General features: G+C 44.8%; 1 protein-coding gene and 1 long non-coding RNA gene across 2 annotated transcripts in view; both read right to left on the bottom strand.

Annotated features, from left to right (window-relative positions):
- Positions 1 to 7,533, bottom strand: part of ECHDC1 (ethylmalonyl-CoA decarboxylase 1) — a 44,307-nt gene extending 36,774 nt beyond the window's left edge. The window contains exon 1 of the mRNA XM_032794800.2: positions 7,480 to 7,533. The gene's annotated coding sequence lies outside the window, so the exon portion shown is untranslated. The remainder of the gene's footprint in view (positions 1 to 7,479) is intronic.
- A 6,727-nt stretch (positions 7,534 to 14,260) lies between these two features.
- Positions 14,261 to 15,686, bottom strand: LOC142046482 (uncharacterized). Its single transcript, XR_012655428.1, has 2 exons — positions 15,190 to 15,686; positions 14,261 to 14,472 (listed from the first exon to the last, which is right to left on the bottom strand). It is a non-coding gene; the product is annotated as an uncharacterized LOC142046482 (long non-coding RNA).
- Positions 15,687 to 22,601: the final 6,915 nt, after the last annotated feature.

Below are 22,601 nucleotides of genomic sequence, written 5' to 3' on the forward strand. Positions count from 1 at the left end.
GAGGTGTTTGGAGACTCCAGAGTCATGCAGGCAGGAGCTATTTTCCAGCCAGGAAGAAGCTAGCCAGTCGCAGCTGCTGGGACTTGGTAGTGAGGAACAGCAGAGGAGCCTGTTCTGGTAAGAAGCTTTTATTATAAGGATGCAAATGTTTTGGGAGCAGGGGGCTATGGCTGCCTGCAAGCATGCCTAGATGTGGAATAGCCCATTGATTTCCCTATAGCTGCTCTTTGCTTTCACAAGTCACAGAAACCCCTGGCTTCCGAGTGAAGCAACCCCACCCCCACCCCTTCCCAGGTGAGCCACGTGCAGCGCCCCCTTCACTGTGAGCCGCGTGTGGGGAAACTTGCCATCTCTATCTGCAGCTGCGGCCTCTCTGTGCTATGCTCAGAATGTGTAAATGATGCTACAAAAACTCTTAAAAACAATGCAGGCTCTGTATTAACAGTTTATCTCTCTGTGTTTTTTTAAAGTGACCTTGAATACTGCTCCATCAGTGTAGACTTCTGAAAGACTGCAAAGCTTAAGAAAAAAACCAAGGAAGACTAAGAAGAGATGGTGAAAGCAGTTATGAATCTGTATTCCACAGAAAATAAAAGTTGCAAGACTGGAGGGATAAGGAAACATGAAAAAGGACAGGCTGCCAAGATAAAGGAGAAGGCTGCCAAGAGAAAGGAATTGACTACCAAGAGAAGCACAGATCAGCAGGATGACTAAAAAAGTGGAAAAAAAAAGCCTCTCATTTCTTTCATGTATTATTTTACTTTCCATAACTATATGAATAATAAAAATATACATTGTCATATTATGCTGTTGATTGGGTATTAATGACTGCTGTTTTCACATGTGTGGGTCCCCGCCATCCCGGGGGTGTGCACATGTGTTGGTTCCAGCTGCTCCCTGCGGATTATGCCGCTGGAAACTGCAGGGCAGCAGTGGACATGGGGCTGGCTGAAGGCAGGGGCGAGGCTGACTGGAGGTAAGGTCTGGCTGCAGGCAGGGCAAGGGATGTGGGGCTGGTTGGAGACAAGGGTGTGGGGCGGGCTGGCTTCAGGCAGTGGGGTGCAGCAGGGGTTGACTGGAAATAGGGCAGGGGTGCGGGCTGGGCAGAGTGTGCAGAGCTGGTGCGGGCAGCAGTGTGTGGGGGGCTGGCTGGCTTTGGCAGGGCTGCAGGGTGTGTGGCAGGGGTTGGCTGGAGACAGGACAGGGGTGTTTTGCAGAGGTGGCTGTGGGCACGGGGTGCAGAGCTGGCTGCAGGCGGGGGGGCTGGACTGGTGTGGGCAGTCATGGGGTGCAGCAGAAGGAGCTGGAACCCCAGCCCTTTAAGTAGCCCCAAACCCCCTTCTACTCCGGGGACCTTTTAAATAGCCTCGGAGCGCTGGGAATGCAAGAGGGAGGCGGGCTCCGGCAGCTATTTGAAGGACCGGGTGGCAGAGGCAGCTGGAGCCCCAAGACTTTAAATACCCCCTCACTGCCCAGGGGGGCTATTTAAAGGCCCAGAGCTCCAGACGGGAGAGCGGGGCTTGCGCCGCTCCGGCCGGAGCTCCAGACGGGAGAGCGGGTTTGCCGCGCTCCGGCCGGAGTTCAGACGGGAGAGCGGGCTTGCCGCGCTCCGGCCGGAGCTCCAGATGGGAGAGCGGGGCTTGCCGCCGCTCCGGCCGGAGCGCGGCAAGCTCCGTGACTCCGCTCTCCGGCTGGAGCCCGGTCAGAGCGCAGCAAGCTCCGCGACTCCGCTCTCCTGGCCGGAGCGCGACAAAGCCCCGCCGCCCCACTCTCGTGGCTGGAGCCCCGGCCGGAGCGCCGCCAGCCCCGTAGACCGGCTGGAGCTCTAGCTGGGAGAGCGGGGCCATGCGCGCTTCCACCGGCGCTTCACTCAAAGGAGCGGGACCATAGGCAGACCGCAGCTGGGGACGGGTAAGTTAAAAAAAAAATTAAAAAGGTGCTAAGGTGCGGGGCCTCTTAGGCGTGGGGTCGATTCCCTGGCAGCACGGGTCATTGGAACAGGAACGGAATGACCCCACCCTTCCGTCCCCTTCCCACAACCCACAGCGACAAAATGTGGGCGAGGTGCTCTGTGGGATAGCTGCCCACAATGCACCACTCACAACAGCGCTGCAACTGGTGTAAGTGTGGACACACTGCAGCGCTGGTCACTGTCAGTGTGGACACACTGCAGCGCTGGCCGTACACAGCTGTATGACCACAGCTGTAACTGCCAGCGCTGCAAAACTGTAAGTGTAGACAAAGCCTAAGTGGCCAACACCTGTTCACCTGTGAGCTCTCGATCGATTTCTGACTTTTCATGGTATATTGTAAATAGTTGTAAGACTAGTAACCATTATTGAGGCCATAAACCTTGTGTTTGCATCTTCTACCCTAAATACACCTCTATCCCGATATAACACAACCCGATAGAACACGAATTCAGATACAACGCAGTAAAGCAGTGCTCCGGCGGATCAAAGCAAGTTCAATATAACGCAGTGTCACCGATAATACGGTAAGATTTTTTGGCTCCCAAGGACAGTGTTATATCGGGATAGAGGCGTAAATAAAAAAAGATTGTGTTTGTGTGCGCGCACACGTATATTCTGTAATGACACGTACAGCAGCAGGGAAAGGGTACATTTTACAGGGATAGCTATGGAAAGCTTCCCCTAAAATACCTCCAAAGACAGAACTACTTGCTAAGTACAAGGTTTTATCTTCATCCATTACAGACTATTTCCATCTTACGTTAGAATGGGGTGGGGAGAGAGAGAGAGAGAGAGTTTAAAAAAAAAAAAGCTACCAAGTTGGTGATGTATTTATTTGTACTTGTTCTTCTGAGATCAATCTTTATACTGTTTATAACTCCAAACTCTATTTAATCACACACCTCCTTCTGCCCATGACATTTCAACAATCACCTTTTAGAACTGTTTAAATTGTTTTTCTGCTCCAAGTATAAACTTAACAGATTTCCGAAGCTGTTTTTTTTAAATTAAGTTGCTTCTCTGTCTGGTCTTTTTGATAGATTTTCTGTTTTCTGTTTGCACAGCACCTAGCATAATAGGCCTTTCAGGACTACCATAAGACAAAGAAGAAGAATACATAACACACACGTAAATGGCAAAGTGGACTAATTCACTAGCTTTTCATTATGGGAATCTGAGCTCACAGATGAATATAGGTTGATGATCTCAATCTTCTGATCCTTTATAGTCTATACTGGACATGCTACCACATAATAAAAGCTACTGCACAGCTGCTAGTCTCTGCTCAGGAGAACAGACTAGAGAAGCAAGGATGATCCAGGTATGTTAGCAGAACTGTGTGGGATAGCTTGCACTATGCTTTCGTTTATTATGCTTGACTTACTGCAGTGCTATTAATCCCCCACTTTCACAGACTCAAAATTTTCGCAGTCCCCACAAAAAACAATACACTACATTTAACTGTCAGTGAAGTCAGTGACTGCCTCCAAAGCATACACAAAAACCCCAAACCTCTCTTTTTATTAGTTTAACTCACTGCCAAATTATATCTGTATGACCACATTTGATATTTCTTAAATTTTGCCTGTTAAAAATAGGTTAAGAGCAAAATAGACTCAAGCTGTGGAAATTTTATTCCAGAAAAAAAATCTGACAATTTAAATTCTGTGTGCTGTATGCATTAACAGGCTCTTTTACTATTCTTGCTATGGCAATAAAGAGCATCAGCAAGTGAAGGATTAGAAAACAAATTGGACATCATTGCCTGCTGATCATGAGTCATGATTAATGACTCATACAAGACAAGGTATTATCATGGAATAATTTTTCACCATCCTCCATAATACTGGTCACTATACAACATTTTTTTAATTCAGTGAAAAGAGATTTTTTAATAGCTCAATCTGAGGAAGATAACCACTTAGACAAGCACTTAGGACAATAGGACTTGAGAGACTACATAGGACAAGCTCGGAATTTAAGCATTTCGTTCTTTCATACCAAAGGGATTTTTGTTGATCTCTAACAAACAAAAAACAAATTTTCAGTCAGCGTGGAGCACTTGCAGCCCACAGAATGGCTGGAATTGATTTTTGCAGGTTGTTTTTGGTAAGACTACAACAGAGTGGAGTAAATATAACAAATGCTGTTTGGATTCTTTAATTATAAATATTCTCTGTTAAACCAATCAAGTAAAATTGCTAAATTCTCAGATTATAACACGACTATACAGAATAAACTGGCCAAGAAGATAGAATGGCCCAACAGAACTTGAGACACCCAGGTTCAATTCCTGCTCCACCACTGACTGTAAACAAAGTCACTAAGACTTGCTGTGCCTCAGCTTCCCCATATGTAAAATGGGGACAACTACATTAAAGATTGGCAGGTGCTCAGAATGGTGGGGGCCACAGAAGTACGTGAGATTGACTAGGACTTTGTTAGTGGAAGTAAGTCTAACAGGGCATGCTACACTCCACTATTATCTGTACCATAATCAGTTTATAGAATAACTTTTTCAACAACAAACTTTCCTGTAGAAGTCACAGGTGGTCAACAAAGGAGTAATTAGCTTTGTGGCCTATTAGTATTTTTAGCATGTTTTTAAACTTGCCAGAGCTCTGGCATATTGCAAATGATCACTAACATATATCTACACCAATGGCTGGTGATGGTTATCAATAAGGCTAAGATGTTGTCATGGTTATTTTCAGTAAAAGTCACACACAGGTCACAGGCAATAAGCAAAAGCCGTGACCTGTCTGTGACTTTTGCTACTGTGGCTCCATGGTTTTCCCCACCACTGTTGTGGGCTGGAAGCTGTGGTGTTCCCCACTCAGCCCACAGCGGCTGGGAGATGCAGGGTGACCATATTTCCAAGAGAGAAAATGGGAGGCTTCCCCCTCACCCCCACGCAAGGCTGTCGCCTGCAGAGTATACACTTGAGCCGCTGTCAGGCAGTGCATGACAGTGATGCAACTGATCATCTGCAAAAATGACACTGCCAAATTGCACAAAGTATACAAATTTAAAAACCAGAGAAAAATAAGTATTTTTTCCCATGCTCTGTTCTAGGAATCATAGAACATCAGGGTTGGAAGGACCTCAGGAGATCATCTAGTCCAACTCCTTGCTCAAAGCAGGACCAATCCCCAACTAATCTCAGAGGTTCTGTAACAACAGTAGGTACAGCTTTTCAGATAGAAGTGTAATTTTCCAGACAAGTGTCCCTTTAATCCTAAATGCACCTGCCTATTTAAGATACACCAAATTGTTCCTGCCTTTTTTAACACAACACACATTTCTGAAAAAGTGACAGGTTTTACAACTCTTCACCAAAAGTTACTGGATTCCAGACAATAATTCAGGACAATTCCCCCACATAGTATCAAATATAAAAGTGTTGTTATTTGCAGCGTTGTTCCCAGAACAGGGCCGCCCACCGGGATGAGGAGGAAGGGCAAGTGGGGCAATTTGCCCCAGGTCCCGGGCCTCACAGGGGCCCCTACGAGTTTTTCAGAGCCCCCGGAACAGGGTCCTTTACTCGCTCTGGGGCCCCCGGAAAACTCTCGCGGGGCCCAGGTCCTCGGAGCGTCTTCCGCTCCAGGTCTTCGGCGGCGGGGGGTCCTTCCGCTCTGGGACCCGCCGCCGAAGTGCCCCGAAGACCCGCGGTGGGGAGTCCTTCCACCCTGGGACCCACTGCCAAAGTGCCGGGTCTTCGGCAGCAATTCAGCGGCAAGGGGCCCCCGCCGCCGAAGACTACAGGCTCCCTGAATTATCTGGGTGGCCCTGTCCCAGAATGTTAGAGAGCCAAGGTGGGTGAGGTCATATATTTCATTGGACCAACCTCTGTTGATGAAAAAGACACTCTTCTTCAAATGTTATGACACTTAGTATAGATATGTAGCTGCTATATCTAGAACTACAAGCCTCTAACAAAAATTTAATAGCTCACATGCCAGACGCATACCGAGGTGAAATTACACTTAGGTATCCTAGATACACTTGTATTATACTAGGTTTCAGAGTGGTAGCCGTGTTAGTCTGTATCACCAAAAAGAACAGGAGTACTTGTGGCACCTTAGAGACTAACAAATTTATTTAAGCATGCGCTTTCGTGGGCTAAAACCCACTTCATCGTACCCCAGAGCTCCTCACCTTCTAAGTGGATTTGAAATGTCTACAGCCTGCAAACACCTTAAAATCCTTATCAAACCCTCCTTCTTCAAAAGATTGTTGTTTTGCATTTAATGTGTATGTGAAGTAGCAATTCAGCCAGTGATACAGATATTATATTGTGGCAAGAGCTCCTAAACATGGTGTTAATAATCAACAGAGCTTAGCATTAAAAAGGAACAGGGTCCGAACACTATTAAGTAACACGCACACAGAAAACAAGCAGCCTCATTAGACTACAGACAGCTTCATACCAGAGAATCTCCTGGGGCAGGGAGAACCAAGGAAAGGTCACTAGCATTTCAAAATTCACAGCATTTGATCCACTCCAGCAACTAAGATTAAAACCCCATCCTAACACTAGGAAGGTTTAAGATTGTCTAGGTGACTCTGACTGTGTATTTGCATATATTTTTAGTGTTTGATTAGAAGTGTAACCTTAGCTCTGAATTTATTCAGGTAATATTCACTTTCTGTGAAAACTAGAGCTCCTCTTAAGGATTTTTCTCTTAAGTAATGAAGAGATATTTACTACCTTAGCTTCATTTTAACCTGCAGTTTGTAAAGATGGGAGAAGAGAAACAAAGATTTGTGGCAAGTCTTAGAACAATCACAGATTTATTTGAACCAAAATAATGGGTTTGATTTTTTTTAAATGGTGACTGAAAGTGCCTAATTTTCTGTGAATATTGCACATTCCCATTTCATTATCAAATCACGTGTCAGATTTCGATACGCTTTTACAACAGTCTTCCAAACAGCTTGGCAAAAAAAACAAATAAAAACCCACCACCAAACCAACCAACCCACCCCCTCATTTTGTATCACCGTTTACAATTGCCTTTTTAATGATCAAAAGCAGGAAAAACAAACTAAAGTACTTTCTAAAACTCCACGGGGAAATATATACAAATATAGCCAAGGAGGGGAAAGAGAAAGCAAACTGACCAGTATTACCTGGGTGGGAGTTAAATATCAACATCAAGGACTACGATTTGGGGGGACAATATGATATGAGGGGGAGTTGGGGAGAAAGAGATGAGGTACTAATCTTACCTTGGAGCAAGGGGGAGCGAGACAGAGAGGAGAACCCAAATTCCAAGGGTTCACACTGGGAGAGAAGAGACGCCAACCTGGGAGGGGGTTAATATCAGGGATAGGGTGGGACAGATGAGAACCTACAATCTCAGGGTTAATTAATAATCATGGGGAAGAGGAGAGAGATTGGGGGATGTAAGGAGAGGAGCCACCACACAGGAGGGGGGAGCTGAGATTCCCTACTCCTGGGTTAACAGAGGGTGCATTAGCTCTAGCCCAGCGAGTCACTGACCTGCTTCTGCTCCCTGCAGCAAGTTGCTGCTCCAGCTCCAGGACAAGCAGCACAGCACAGGGTGCTGCGGGGAAAGGCCCTCCCGGAAACCAGCACTGTGTGTAAAAGGGCCCAGTCAGGTCTGCAGAGAGGAGCTGGGACTGCTGATGTTGAGTGTGGCACAGGGACTAGGGCTGGGGTAAGGGGAAGGCAAGAGGTCAGTGCCGCAGGGCGGGAGGCTGTGACCCACTCGTGATCTGGCGTGGAGAGGTGTTAAAATGCCGCCAACCAGCTACAGGGAGACTTGGGCTGATCACCCTGCCTCTGCTTGATCATCCTGCTCTTCCGGGCATGCTGCTAAGCCACCCCTGCGCCAGAGAGCTTAGATGTGAGGCTCATCACACTATTTCTGGAGAGGAATAATTTTCCCTTTGGGAGAGACCAGATTGCCCCAAATGAGACATATTTTCAAAGCCCTAATTGCTTAGTGAGAATATGCCTGGGACATATGGGACACCCACTCTCCATCAGTGATGTCACCCTCGCCCACTGAATTGTGTGCGGGGTACTCAATATGCTTGCAGTATTTTGTCAGGACCAAAGGTAAGTTTGTCAAAGTATGAAAATTTACGGTAAAGTACGGCTTAATAGAAACGACTCCCTCCTTAGTTTTGGTTATTCATTCATTCTGTTATTTAGTCCTTCAAAATATAACACTATCTGTAAGTAGTTTTGCTTAAATACATTTGCACATGTTTGTTGTGCACATATGTGACAAGGATGTCAGTTTTCTTTGTGTTACCATCTTTCTCCCCTCCCCACCGGGATTTTGCAATATATATTCACATCCCTTTTTGGGACTGAAGTTTGGGGGGCAGTGAGAGGCATTTTGCTATATTTTTTTTACAGTGTCTTTCTGGGAAGAAAGGACATTTTTCTGTGTCTGATTTAAGTGGACACTTACAGTCTCACGCATCATTTTATTTTTAAATCTCCTTGCTCAATTATCTCTGGCAGTGTGAGATGGTACCCAACTAACATGATGTTAAATGTGATTTATCACTCGGTATAGAGAGGAACTCCTGTGCTCACCATTATATCAAATGATTGTGGTTCAAGGTGGGAATACAATGTTAAACATGACAGTCCTTGTTTACACAGGGGCCATGTCTACATAAGGAGGTTACACTGGATTAGCTCTAAAGTGCAATTTAACTTTATAAAGCTGAATAATACCTAGCTTTTGGATAGCACTTCTCCTTTGTAAAGCACTTTGAGTTCTACTGAGGAAATCACTATAATTAACCCCATTTTACAGACACAGAATATGAGGTAGACAGGAGAAGTGATTTACCCAAGGCCATCTCAGTGTATGTCTACACAGCAATTAAATACCTGTGGCAGCTGACTCGAGCTTGCGAGGCTGGAGGACCCGAGAGTCCAGGCTTCAGCAAAAGCCCAAATGTCGATGCCACAATTAAACAGACGGAGCCAGCTGATATGGGCCAGTCATGAGTGTTTAATTGCTGTGTCAATCCACTCTAACATGCCAGTGACAGACCAAGGATAGAACCCCTGCAGAACTCTATCCATAAGGCAATGCTGGTAGTATACCAGTTTAAAGTACTTTCCTTGTTAATCATTGCATCTACACAGCTCTGCTTTTTAAAATTTACCACTCAGCATCCTGGACAGATATCCCCTGGTGCAATTGTAACCCACTTGTGAATGTGTGTTACAGGGCCTCCTCTGTGCCAATCTGCCTCTGCCGAGAATGTGCATTGTTATAGAGATTTGACTCTTTAGTTCAAGCTTTAGCAGTTTATGCATTTATCTCTCCAGGTCACTGGTTGAATGACAGTGTCACTTTGCTCTATGCTCTGTGATTTTTCATCCAATGGATTTTCAGGATGCCTACTGGGAATTACAGAAATTCTGTAACTGGGGAACAGACTAGCAAACTCCCATGATTCCTCTCCTGGCAGCAGTTAATTTTGACATTACCATTTTCAAACTGCTGTCAGGCAGCATGGAGGATCCAGTGCTGAGGGCTATGCTCATGACAGTCATTAATACAAACAGGATGATGCACACATATTTGCAGTCAGACTGATGGATGGATGCAGCTCAGCGGTTTCATAGGGCTGTTGATGCTATGGATATGGCTAATAGAGGAGGAAATTGAGCAGTTAGTTCTGCAGGGTATTTATCTGGAACATCTTTACTCAGTGGAGCACTGCTTCTGGGTTCAATCAACTAGAAGTGACTGGTGTGAGTGTAAGTGATTCAAAACTGGACTGACCAGCAGTAGTATCAGCACTTAAGGATGACAAAGGACACTTTCCTGGAAACCTGCACAGAGCTCTCCCTGGAGCTTCAGCACCAGAATACCAACATGAAAGCTCCTTTCAGCATGGAGCAGCATGTTGCCATCCCCAGGTGGAAGTTACCGGTCAGTAGCTAACCAATTTGGTGGTAGAAGATCAACTGTCGGGGTTGTCGTCATGGAGGATTGTGATGCTATGAGGAGGATGCCATCGTGTCACAAAGTACAGTAATACACAGGAGGTTACTGATGGCTTGCCAAGGATGCGATTCCCATAGGGACTAATGACAGAGGATGCATGCCTATTTTCTGCCCCCCACACCAGGCCAAAGACTTTATCAACAGGAAGATGCATTTCATATAGTGTTGCAAGGTTGATCACTGTGGAAGATTAATCTTGATGAATGTGCGGTGGTCTGGAAAGGTCCATAATGTCAGGTAGGGTTGGCAGGTATCCAGTTTTCGACCGGAATGCCTGGTCGAAAAAGGACCCTGGCGGATCCAGTCAGCACCACTGACTGGGCCGTTAAAAGTCTGATCGGCAGCACAGTGGGACAAGGCAGGCTCCCTGCCTGCCATGGCTCCGCATGGCTCCCAGAAGCAGCGGCATGTCCCGCCTCTGGCTCCTGCGCGTAGGAGCAGCTAGGAGGCTCCATGGGCTGCCCCCACTGAAAGAGCCAGGAACCACGGTCAATGGGAGTTGCAGGGGTGGCGCCTGCGGATGAGGCAACGCACAGAGCCACCTGACCACACCTCCACGTAGGAGCTGGAGGGGGCACATGCCGCTGCTTCCGGGAGCCATGCAAAGCCATTGCAGACAGGGAGCCTGCCTTGTCCCACTGCTCCCCAACCCTGATCCCCTTTCTGCCCTCTGAAGCTCTCAGTCCCAGCCCAGAGTACCTTCCTTCACCTCAAACTCCCCAGCCCCACCCCAGAGCCCACACACCCAGCCAGAACCCTCATCCCTCCCATGCCCCAACCCCCTGCCCGAGTCCTGATACACCTCCCACCCTCTGAACCCCTCAGTCCAAGCCCAGAGCACCTTCCTGCACCCCAAACTCCACATCCCCAGAGCCTGCATCCCCAGCTGAAGCCCTCATCCCTGCCCCTGAACCCCAACCTCCTGCCCCAGCCCTGATCTCCCTCTCACCCTCCAAACCCCTCAGTCTCAGGATGCCCACTCCTGCATCCCAAACCCATTATCCCCGGCCCCACTTCAGAGCCCCGCACCCCCAACCAGAGCCCCCCCACATCTCAACCCCCTGCCTCAGTCCTGATCCCCCTCCCATCCTCTGAACCCCTCAATCCCAGTCCAGAGCACCCCGTACACCCCAACCCCCTCATTCCCAGCCTCACCCCAGAGTCTGCACCCCCAGCCAGAAGCCTCACATCCCCCCACACCTCTATCCCATCACAGAGCCCCCTCCTCCACCTCAAATCCCTCATTCCCGGCTCCACCCCCGAGCCTGCACCCACAGCTGGAGCCCTCTCCCCTACACCCCAGCCCAGTGAAAATGAGCGACTGAGTGAGTGTGGGGAGAGTGAGCAGCAGAAGGAGGAGGGATGGAGTGAGCAGGGGTGGGGCCTTGGAGGAGGGGCAGGGCAAGGGTGGGGCCTCAGAGGCGGGGTGGAGCAAGGCTGTTTGGTTTTGTGTGAGTAGAATGTTGGCAATCCTAATGTCAGGATATTTAGAAATTCACACCTGTTTGCTTGATGAGCAAGGGAGTGTGTGCTCCCCAGACTCCTATGGCTGTTAATGGAGTCACGATTCGTCCGGTCAGTCTGGGAGACCCAACTTACTTCCTGCTTCCCTGATTTATGAAGCCTTTCACTGGCTGCTTGGACAAGAGAAAGGAGCAGTTTAACTTTATCCTGAGTTGTTGCAGAATGTCAGGGGACTCTTTTGGAAGACCTAAGGAAGCTGGCGGCAGAGGCCATGGAGGCTGGATTGGAGCAGATGGTGGAGTGGAGAGACCTTTTAAACGTTATGGACACCCAGAGAGGGTGCTTCTGGAAAATGTCTCAAATGGTCAAGGAAAGAGGGTCATGGATGTATTGTGCTCCTTCTGTGAAACCAGGGGGGTAGTTATGGAAATGAATGTACTGTAACCAAGGAAATGTGTTGGTTTGATTTTTATGGGGAATTGCAGTGGGAGAGGGAGGGAGAGGGGAATTTGTTGTCATTTATGGTGTTTCAGGGTATGAATATGCTGCAGTTAAACACTTGCAACTGGCCTGTGCCAGCTGACTTGGGCTCACGGGACTTGGGCTAAGGGACTGTTTAATTGCAGTGTAGGCTTCCAGGCTTGGACTGGAGTGCCCTGCAAATACTGGGGCCTAGTACCCTGCAAGGTGGGAGGGTCCCAGAGCTCAGGCTGCAGCTTGGGCCCAGATGTCTACACTGCAATGAAACATCCCCACAGCTGGACTCGAGTCAGCGGGCATGGGCCAGCCTTAGGTTTTTATTTGCAGTGTAGACATACCCTGGATGACATATTTCAATAGAGTTGTACCGAAGTGAATGTACTGAGTTAACAAAAAACATAAGTAACACGTTTTTTCTTGGATAAAAACAAAAACAATTAAACAAGAATGTGGAGAAAACATAAAACCAGTGGAACTATGGCATGCCCATCTTAAGGAGTGCTCACAAACCCCTGCAGGTGATACAGCTGAAAGGGTTCTCCTTCATTTCCTGGAGGGCTGATTGTTGTGGGAAGGGCTTGTCATTAAAGTTACTGAAATGGTAGTCAGTGTGGTATATTCTGTACAATTTGCAGGACATCAGACTGGCCAGAGGCTTGGCCTTTGTAACACAACGTGCTCTATCACAGCTGTTTGCTTCTGAGTTGTCTGCATCATTTTCCTTTCCAGAGCCAGGCACTCCATTTCAGTCCTTTGAGACTGCTCCAGGAAACCATCCCTCCACAAGTCTGCCTTCATGACCGTCTTTTGAGTTGAGTTCACTAGTTCCTGGAGCATATCTTTTCTTGCCTTTTGATTGTTTAATCAGAGAGCTTTCAGACTCTTCTTTGCTCATGGGGTGTGGCATTACTAATAAGGGAAATCAGAAAAAGCACAAGTACTTATTGTCCCCAAACCAGTCTCCATGCCAACAATGATATAATGTTTCTTTTCCCACCATTTTGGAGTACCACTCCCATCCGTTCTTCACACGCTGGGACTCCCTTTGCAATGGTAAGATGTTTTCCAAATTAGTTCCCCCTTGCATAGGGTCCCTGCAGCAAAGGATGCATGTTTAGGTAGCTATGTTAGTTTCAGATGGGTGAGGGCTAAGAGTGGATGGACATTTGGTTGGCTGTCTTGGTTTTAGGTGGGTCGGAGGCAGCCGTCTGCAGGTTAGAAATTGCATGTGCCCCCGGCAATCTGCCTTTTCACTGGATAGTGTTACCCAAAGGCAAGTCCCCTGGAGACAGAGGGGTCTTATTTAAAAAGGCAATGGGCAAGCCAGCAAGATATGCAGTGCTGCTATTCACCAGGATGGTGTCCACCCAGCTGGTGCAGGAGTGAAAAGGAGTCATTAGCTATGTGGGCAGTCCCAAGACACTTTGCCTTCCAGTGCATGTACCAAAAAGACACCACTGTCTTTGCTTTAAGTTCTCTTTTATGCTATAGATCAGCATAAAGTTCACTGCAAAATTAATACAATTCTGTCCTAAACTGTCCTAAAAACTGTCCTAAACCCAAATAGCTTAAGATCTCTATGCTGCTTGAAATGTCTCTGTAGCCTCAGTTGGGCCATTTACCTAATGAAATTTCAACTGTACTAAAAACTGAGCGCATTAATGAAACCATTAGACAAGGTAACTTCTCTGTTTCCTATTGCTTTTTCTCTTTCTGTATCTGCTGCTATACATTTGCCATGCAGCACATTTGATTTTTTAATCTCCACGGTGCTGACATCTGGAGTGAAGGGGGGAAGGCCATGGAAAAGGGGGATGAGGGAGGGAGAGTGAGCAGGCCACAATTTGGGCTGGGGAAGAATGGAGGTGACAAGTATATCCAATGACTGTATATGACATTCCAGGGTGCAATCCAGACCAGTGAGGGGCTCTGTCACCACCTGCCCTGCAACCTGAGGTGCCTCGCAATTCTCTGTTGCTATGGCCCCCAACCTGGGCCCTTTACAAACAACCAAACGGCATGCAGTTCACACTAAGAGTGTCTGTATAGCCACAGCCCTGGTACAGCAACTCTGATGCCAGCAACCTGTTAGCAAACACTCCAGTTACCCTCTGGCTTCCAACAGACTTGGTTACCACATGCAGGGTGGCCACAACAGACTCCCAGTCCCAAGTTTTTCCCTCCCAAAATACATATGTTCTGCACTGTCCAGTCCTCTCCTAGGTCCATTGCCCCTCTAAGGGGCTTAAGATACAACAGTTTTCCACCACAGATGGAGTTACCCACATAGTCCAACACTGGATTAGTTTTGATTAAAGAATAAAACAACGCTACTACAAAGGGATAGGTTTTAAGTGAGTACAAGTATAAGGCATTAAAGTCATAAATAGTTACAGGAAAAATAAAGATAAAATGCTTTCTAAACTTAACCCATTAGACTTGGTTCAAAGTGAAGTCTCTTGCCGCATGTTCAAGTAACGTTGCTGACCAAACTCTCAGGCCAGGATGTGTTCCCAAGGTCCAATGGCTGCATCTTTTGGCCTCTTATGTGAAAAGAGAGAGAGATAGGGATAGAGAACTTGGGATGGTTTTGCCCCTCACTTTTATGGTCTGACTCCCCTTTAAAATACATTTTCCTGAGAGTGGCCCCTAGATAAAGTTCTCTCCAGCTGAGAGCAAAGAAACAGGGAATTTGGTAGAGGAAGTTCCATTCACCTGTGCGTTCAGAAATGCTGACCTCCCTTGTCACTTGCCTTACCCCCCTTCCATGCCAAAGAATGGCCACTTGAAAGGTGATTTCATCAAAGTTGATAGGCCACCTGGCTAGGGCGTCAACTTGTCCTTTGTCTTTGAGATCAGGTTTACCCACTTCCCAGACTTTTCTGGTAAACACACTTCAGTCACAATTTCAGCTTATGTTAATAACTTTACATAGAATCTTGCTACATACATTTCACCATGACTATTGACCAGCAAGTTATTAGTTTTCAAATGATACCTCAAGGCTTATTTTGTACAAAGGTTACTACAATAGTGTGTAGGGTGTGAATACAGGGGTGCATTCCATCACAATGTGGGATTTGATAGGACAGGGAAATAAAACAGATTCCATTTTGAGCACACTGGGAGGTTGTTACATGCTGAAAAAGGTGGAGAGAGGCCCTTGGCTATGCCCAACATGGCAGTGGACAGCGTATACCCAGAAAAGTAATTTAATTTCCCCTATGCAGTAGTAATATAATCCAGCACATAATACTTACGCATACAAATCTCCTCTGCAGCATTCTGAGGCTGGCTGCTGGGACTCTTGCATAATCTCCACATCTCCTGGTTCATCCTGTTCTTGGCTGCCTTGTGAAATCTCCTTCTGGTTGGACCCCATAGCATACATTGGGTCAAGAGGGTTTGGGCTGCTGGCTATGTTGTCTGGTGGGCTTTGTGGAAAACTATCTACCACATCATTCTTTGATTCGGTGGTAGTATGACTTGCTTCCACTACCTGGACTGTACTTTTGCAATACCTGAGGCCCTGTTCTGGTCACTTTTCCACAGATACTTGTGTCAGAGCTTGCTTGCTTTGTTTTGGCACTGAGAACAGGTTCAGGAGTGATCCCTCTCCTTCGTGTGCTCTGACTTCAACTTTTAGATATTTGCATTCTGATGACAGCTGGGTTTGAACATGCAGCTCTCCAAAGATAGCCATCAAGTCCAGGACCTCTGAAGGGGTCCACGTGGAAGTATGGGAGATGGGGGGGTGGCTACTCTAATGCCTAATATCAAAAAGGAACACTCCTGCTTGCCAGGATTGAAACAGAGAGATGGCATCCAGTTAAGATGATTCCAGAGAAGTTGAGGGCATACAAAGATCTAGGTCTGAAGCAATGCACTGTAGAGATTGTAGCTGGAGGACTGCCAGAAGCTAAATTATTTAGTATGGGTCCACATGAGCCTTAAAGCAAACAAACACACTGCAAAGTTGAGTTACTCCTGTTCCAAGGAGGATTACATACTGCAACCCCAGAGGCCAAATAATTTGCTTTAAAAAAAAAAAGTGGTGTGTGGATGCAAGGTATTTCAAGGCAACTAAGGCCTGGTCTACACTAGAAAATTAGGGCAGCATAACTACATCACTCAGGGATGCGAATAATCCACACCCTTGAATCATGCAGTTAAGTCAACCTAAGTCCTTGTGTAGACAGCACTAGGTTAACAGAAGAATTCTTCTGTCAACATAGCTAGCATCTCTCCAAGAGGTGGATTACTTACGGCAATGGGAGAATCGCTCCCATTGGCAGAGGTAGTGTCTACACTGAAGCGCTACAGCAGCACAGTGCAACTGTTGCATTTTAAATGTAGACAAGCTCTAACTAAAGTTACTGCCATGTAATATACCCATATGGCAAAACCTTAAATGCTAGTTAACATGTTCTAACACAGTGTAGAGGCCTTCTGCCTCATTAATGCAACCTCCCTCTCCCCTATCTTCTCACTGACTTGTGCACATATGTTTTGGCATAATGATGGTGATTGCTTACTAAAATAACTTTTGGGTGAAATCCTGTCTGCATTGAAGTTAATAGAAAATCTAATTGATCTAATTGTTTAATGTTTCTGTTTCTCAGTTCATATTTGCGAGGGAGAGGACTAAAGGTATTTTTTCAATAAAAATACTTGTAAACCCCAAAGAGTTTTCAAAGTGCAATACAGAAGTATACACATATATAAAACAAACAGGTGGCAAGACCATCAACAAGAGAAATTGATATTGCTCAGGCTATATAATCCCAATAATGGTATCTGAACACAGATACCCACAGGCATTATAAAATCAGCCTAGAATAAAATGTTTCAGCAAAAGCAGACATTTACCAGATCCCAGATTGATAAGCATTTAGATGGGAATTACTTTTTGCAGCTCTAGCAATCTGGGTTACTAAATATAGTCACATTTCAAAACAAAGTCAATTTAATTAAAGGGGTTAATCTCTCTTTCATTCCAGAACAATAGTGCAACTAGCTCAGAATATGATACTTATTTCAGCATGGAGAACACAGCCCAGAAGTGAAACAACTGTTCATTAGTCACTACAGTATTGCTCCACTGGGATGTTAGGGTTTCATTCTCATTCTGATGTTAATACCAGTGTTACTCCATTCACATGATTTACACATAGTGTGAAGAGACAATCTAATCCTTTTGTATTCAGATGTGTGTGTATTGGAGATGAAAATACATATACTTAGTTCTTATATAGTACTTTACATTTTCGAAGTGTTGAGCAAACATGAACTAATTCTCCCAATGGCCCTTTATAGCTGTGCTAATACTCACTACCAGTATCTGCCCCACTCCAACTCCCCATTCTCCTTATAATTTTTATGTGTTTGTTGTGGTGGAAGGTTTGCATCTATTTTATCTTCACATTTTTTAACACAGTTTTTCAGTCCAGGTGTCAAATACAAACATTCCTGACATTGGTCTTGTTAATTAAAATATGGTGATTTAAAACAAATACGTAGGTGATGCTTTGGCATTGAATATTATCTCAATGTTGATTTGAGTAGTGTAAAGTTTGAATGGATGTTGCGGAGAAGAGACACAAAATGGCCAAATCATAAGGGGCTTCAGTGAAAATGTGCATTTTAAATTCATTTTGAGTAGAATTTTTTCTCATCTGAATAGATACCCCCAAAGCCTTTGTATTGTTAAAAAGCACCAGTTAGGTTTGGTGAGAACACTATAGAATTCCCTTAGGGAATTTTAAAGAGAACAGTAGAATCATGAAATAGCCCAGTCTCAAGTTGTAATAACCTCCAACAACCAAAGAGTTAACTCCTATTAATTCTGGTAGTAGAAAGGGTAATACACTGCAGTGGGCCTATGACCCCTTCTTTGTTTTCAGGGAGTCTTTCCCCTTCCATTCTGAGGGTATTCTCTCTCCTCCACCCCCGTTAATATATGCTTAGCTACAGCATTTAGTTCTACATCTGTTTCTGGAAAACAGTTCTCCTGATTTAGAAATCTCCTGAGTGGGATGTGGCTTTCTGTAGGTCCTGCTAATGGGAAAGGGAATAAATAAATAGTACAGGATCTATGGCAAAGTGAGAGCTACGCCTAAGCAAAGAGATGCTGAAAATTGCAAATCTCATGGTTTTCTAGGTAGCATATTGCCACCTAGCAGCAGTTAGGGTAAGTAGCACAAACCTGACCATTGCTTCATAAACAATACTCTGTGGTAGTCTGGTAGGTCCTGGTATTGTTGTGTCACGTACAGAACTAGGTGGCAGGTAATGGAATTAGGAATGGAGGAATGTGGATAGAAATTAATGGCACTCCTGTTTTGGGAATTTAAGATATTGATGTATTTCAGGTTTAGAGTCCCTTGAGCAGGTTTGTATCTATTTTCCATACATTGTATTATGACAAGAGAAAGACTCTAAAACAATAAAATCATTAGATAGGGCAGGATGTGGGTCTAACCTTAGTGTGTGTAGCTCTTCACTCATGCAAGTAGCCCCACTGATTTCAATACTCCCGTCTTCTCCTTTTCACACTGCAAAACCAATACAATTATGGGAGCGAGGTCATCATCTCAATTAACTAAATTCCAACTGCAGGGCCAAATTCACCATCACTTATACCTGAGCATCTCCATTATTAGTGCTGATGGCATACCAGCCAGAAAGGACAAAACTTGACTTTCAGATCCCAGGCGGGGTTTGCAAGGCTGCCAGTTAAAAACATTATTGAACTACAAAACACATGGAACTTTGTAATGCTATTTCTTGTAGTCACTTTTCAGAGTAGAACCCTATTTCACATAGCAAGACAGTGGTAGATTCAGGCTTAGCTTCAGCAATTCCAAGACCAGAATTTGTCTAGATTCAACTTCCAGTCATTGGATCATGTTTCACCTTTCGCTGCTAGATTGAAGAGCCCATTATTAAATATTTGTTCCTCATGTAGATACCGATAGACTAATCAGGCCATCCTGTAATCTTCTCTTTATTAATCTAAATAGACTGAGTTCTTTGCATTTATCACTATTTGGGATGTTTTCTAACCCTTTAATCATTCTCATGCCTCTTCTCTGAACCCTGTCCAATTTCTCAGCACCCTTCTTGAAGTGTAGTGCCAAATACAGAAGTAAAATAACCTCTCTGCTCCTATTTGGGATTTCCGTTTAAACATCTCAGGATCCCTTTTGGCCACAGTGTCATATTGGAAGCTCATGTTTAGCTGATTATCCACCACAACTCTCAAAAGTGCTTCCCAGGATAGAGTCCCCATGCTGTAAGTATGGCCTGTGTTCTTTGTTTCTAGATGTATACATTTACATTTGGCCATATTAAAATGCATATTGCTTGATAGTGTCCAGGTTACCAAGCAATCCAGATTGCTCTCAGTGACCTGTCCTCCTCATTATTTTCCACTTCCTCAATTTCTGTGTCATCTGCAAACTTTCAGCAATGATCTCATATTTTCCAAGTCATAATGTTAAATAGGACAAAGACTCAATCCCTGCGGAAGCCCACTGTGAATACACCCACGCAATGAGGATTCATCATTTAGAATGACATTTTAAGATGTCTTAGATCTCAGGAATTTCTGAGGTCCAGTCACATTACTATATTCGGTTCACTAGGGCTGACACTGACTGTCATCACTCTGTATGGAAATATATTTAGCACATTAAAATACATACAAACATATACACCAAGTTTGTGTCTCCTGCATCTCATTCCTCCTTCCTCACTTCTTCTGTGTTCTACAAAACTTTCAGGAAATAAAGTGCACCCCACCTTTCTCTTCAAGAGCATTAGAACCACACAGAAATAGGCCAAGTGATAATCATGCATCACTTTGCTCCATTGCATAAATGTCACTTTTTAATTAAAAGCATTCCCTGAAAATAGGCCATTAATTAGGGCAAGTACAGATCCTCTTTATGCATTCTGGCCAACCAGTAAATAAGATCATAACTGCAGACAGTCCTGCATCAATAACAATGTCGATTCATTTGCAATTTTTGATTTGTCTGATTTTTTTTTCCCAAATTGCACATAAAAAACACAATTGAAAAAAGCTAACACATTTTGTAACTCACCAAAGACATTGTTCTGTCATTTAACGGTAGAGGGTACTTAAAATAAATAAGTTACCCTGGAAATATAAAAAACATCATTACAATAGAGAACGCTTTAATATCAGATCCAGATGTTTATAGAAATTATATAACCTTAGTAAAAATGAACAAACACAGCATGTTACAAAATACAGCCCTGATCCAGCAAACACTTAATGAAGTGTGTTACTTTACTTACAAGTAGCTCCACTCAAGATAATAGGACTACTTTTGTGAGTAACATAGCCCATAGACTTAAGTGTTTACAGTGTCAGGGATATAGAGTACGTAATGCTCTCCCTTTGAAATCTTCATGAGCCTCAATTATTTATTAAGGGGTGCACATGCATTGACAGAAGATCCAGATGCTCCAGACTACAGTTATATAAGGCTCCTACCACCTACCCATCCTCACTTGCTCTCTTTGGTCCTGATTCAGCAAAGCACTTAAGCACATAAATAGTCCTATTGATTCTGGTGGAATTTAAGCATATACTTAAGTGCTTTTGGAATCAAGGCCCTTCTGCCTGCTAAATTTTCTTCCTTCATACCCCATTCCATTCCTGGTAGCTTATTAAATATTTTTAACGAGCAGTTTTTATAGTTATCTATATGTTAAGTTTTAGATCCCAATCCCCAATGGGGTCCATCTGGGATAGGCTCATTGTAGGTGTGGGGCCTTAGTGATCTGGAGCACTACAAAACATTACCAGTGCTATAGCATTTGCATGAACAATATTAAAACACATGAACAAAAACAAAATGTATTTTACAATAAGAGCTTTTAGCATATGGATCTCCTCTACCATGACTAATTTTGAGCGGAACCCTTAAAAAGTTTTATATCAGTTGTTGCAGAGAAGAACATCTCAGGCATTCTCATGTCTAATGTCAACACCTTCAAAAGACGACTACAAGAGCTTAAATTCAGAACTTTGTTAGACAAAAAATCATGGGCTTAATAAAGACATGAAATTTGTAGTTTATTACAACAATCTGTAATCCTCTAGCTCTCATTTTTTGTGTGTGATGACTGCAGAGATGTGCATAGGCACTTCATCTTGAATGGTCTCTTATAATATGTTAACTACTTATGCTAAATGATCTGTTCCACCTTGTACGTACTCTGAGTGCCTTTCCCTGACCTGAAGAAGAGCTTGGTGTAGCTCAAAAAGCTTGTCTCTCTCACCAGGGGAAGTTGGTCCAATAAAAGGTATTACCTCACCCACCTTGTCACTCTAATATCTGAGGAGCCACACGGCTACATGTCTAATGTAGGCGTTTTTAATAAATGATATGTTGTAACTTCTACAAAGGTCACTAGATGGCATATGACTGAATTATATGAAAGTGCTAGTTGCTTGGGATGCAGCAGGAAAGTGTTTATATTAATACTAAGAACTGAGGCATTTTCATACAGCTTTATTGTGCTAGCGTACTCCCCTGCCAGGTTCAGAAATACCAGGTAAAATGGTAAAAGAAAAAATTCCATGATACTGAGAGGGTCACTAACAGTGACAAAACTGAAAAATCCCTTAACATATCCCCTTCGTTTTCTACCTTTTTGGTGTTCTATGTTCCTTTCTTTTCTGCTCACTGGTATTTTGTTTCTATTGTCTCCATAGTTTCAAATTTTATAAAAAAGAAACAATGTCAACAGGCACTTATGAACCAAGTAACATTGTTAGCTTCATCATTCTTCTTGTTTGGCCCCTGCAATTGAACAAGATGTTTTCACGATATACCGACATGCCAATTCTCATGAATTAATCATGAGAGATGTGATTTCTAAGTAAAATGAAGCCTGACTCATGATCACACGATAGAACTCAAATGTCAGGATTTTTTTTTTTCAGATACAGCTGACCCTGGGGCTGACAGCAGGAGCCAAAGCTACCTGGGACTGACCACGGAGCCCTTCCTTGCATGGTGGGCTGACAGTGGGATCCCTGGGCAACAAGAGTAAAGACTCCCACTGCCAGTCCCAGTTGGCTGGAATTCCCACTGTCAGCTCCAGCTCTGGGGCAGCCAGGGCTCTCGCTGTCAGCCTTGGAAGTGGGAGAGAGGACCCCACTGCAGCCCCTCTGGGTCTTCAGAGGGTGAAGAACCCTCAGGAGCAGAGGTGAGGCTGGGCAAGCTGAACTACGGTCTGAGGATTGCAGGGGGGCTGAAGTGAGTATGGTGGGAGCTGATGCAGGGGGCGGAGGTTGTATTGATGGTGGGTTCTGAGCAGACAGGGTGAGTGCTGGGGGGGTGAACTGAGGGGAGTGGGGGTTGATGGGGTGGGGGGCTGAACTGATGGGGGGCTGAATTGAGGCGGATTGGGTGGGGACAGAAATGATGGGGGACAAAATTCATTGCTGGGCAGGAGACAGGGAGATGTGGGGGTGAGAGCTCCTAGAGCAAGGGTCAAAATCACCTTACCCAGTACATCTGAGAGAGTGGGTGGGGGAGTTCAGAAATCAAGAGACTGACCTAACAAACACAATATCAACTTTTTAAAAAAGTCTCATGATCTTTGGTCTCCTGAAGTTGGCAATACTGTA

This window comes from Chelonoidis abingdonii, chromosome 3, assembly GCF_003597395.2.
Source record: "Chelonoidis abingdonii isolate Lonesome George chromosome 3, CheloAbing_2.0, whole genome shotgun sequence".
NCBI classification, from domain to species: Eukaryota; Metazoa; Chordata; order Testudines; family Testudinidae; genus Chelonoidis; species Chelonoidis abingdonii.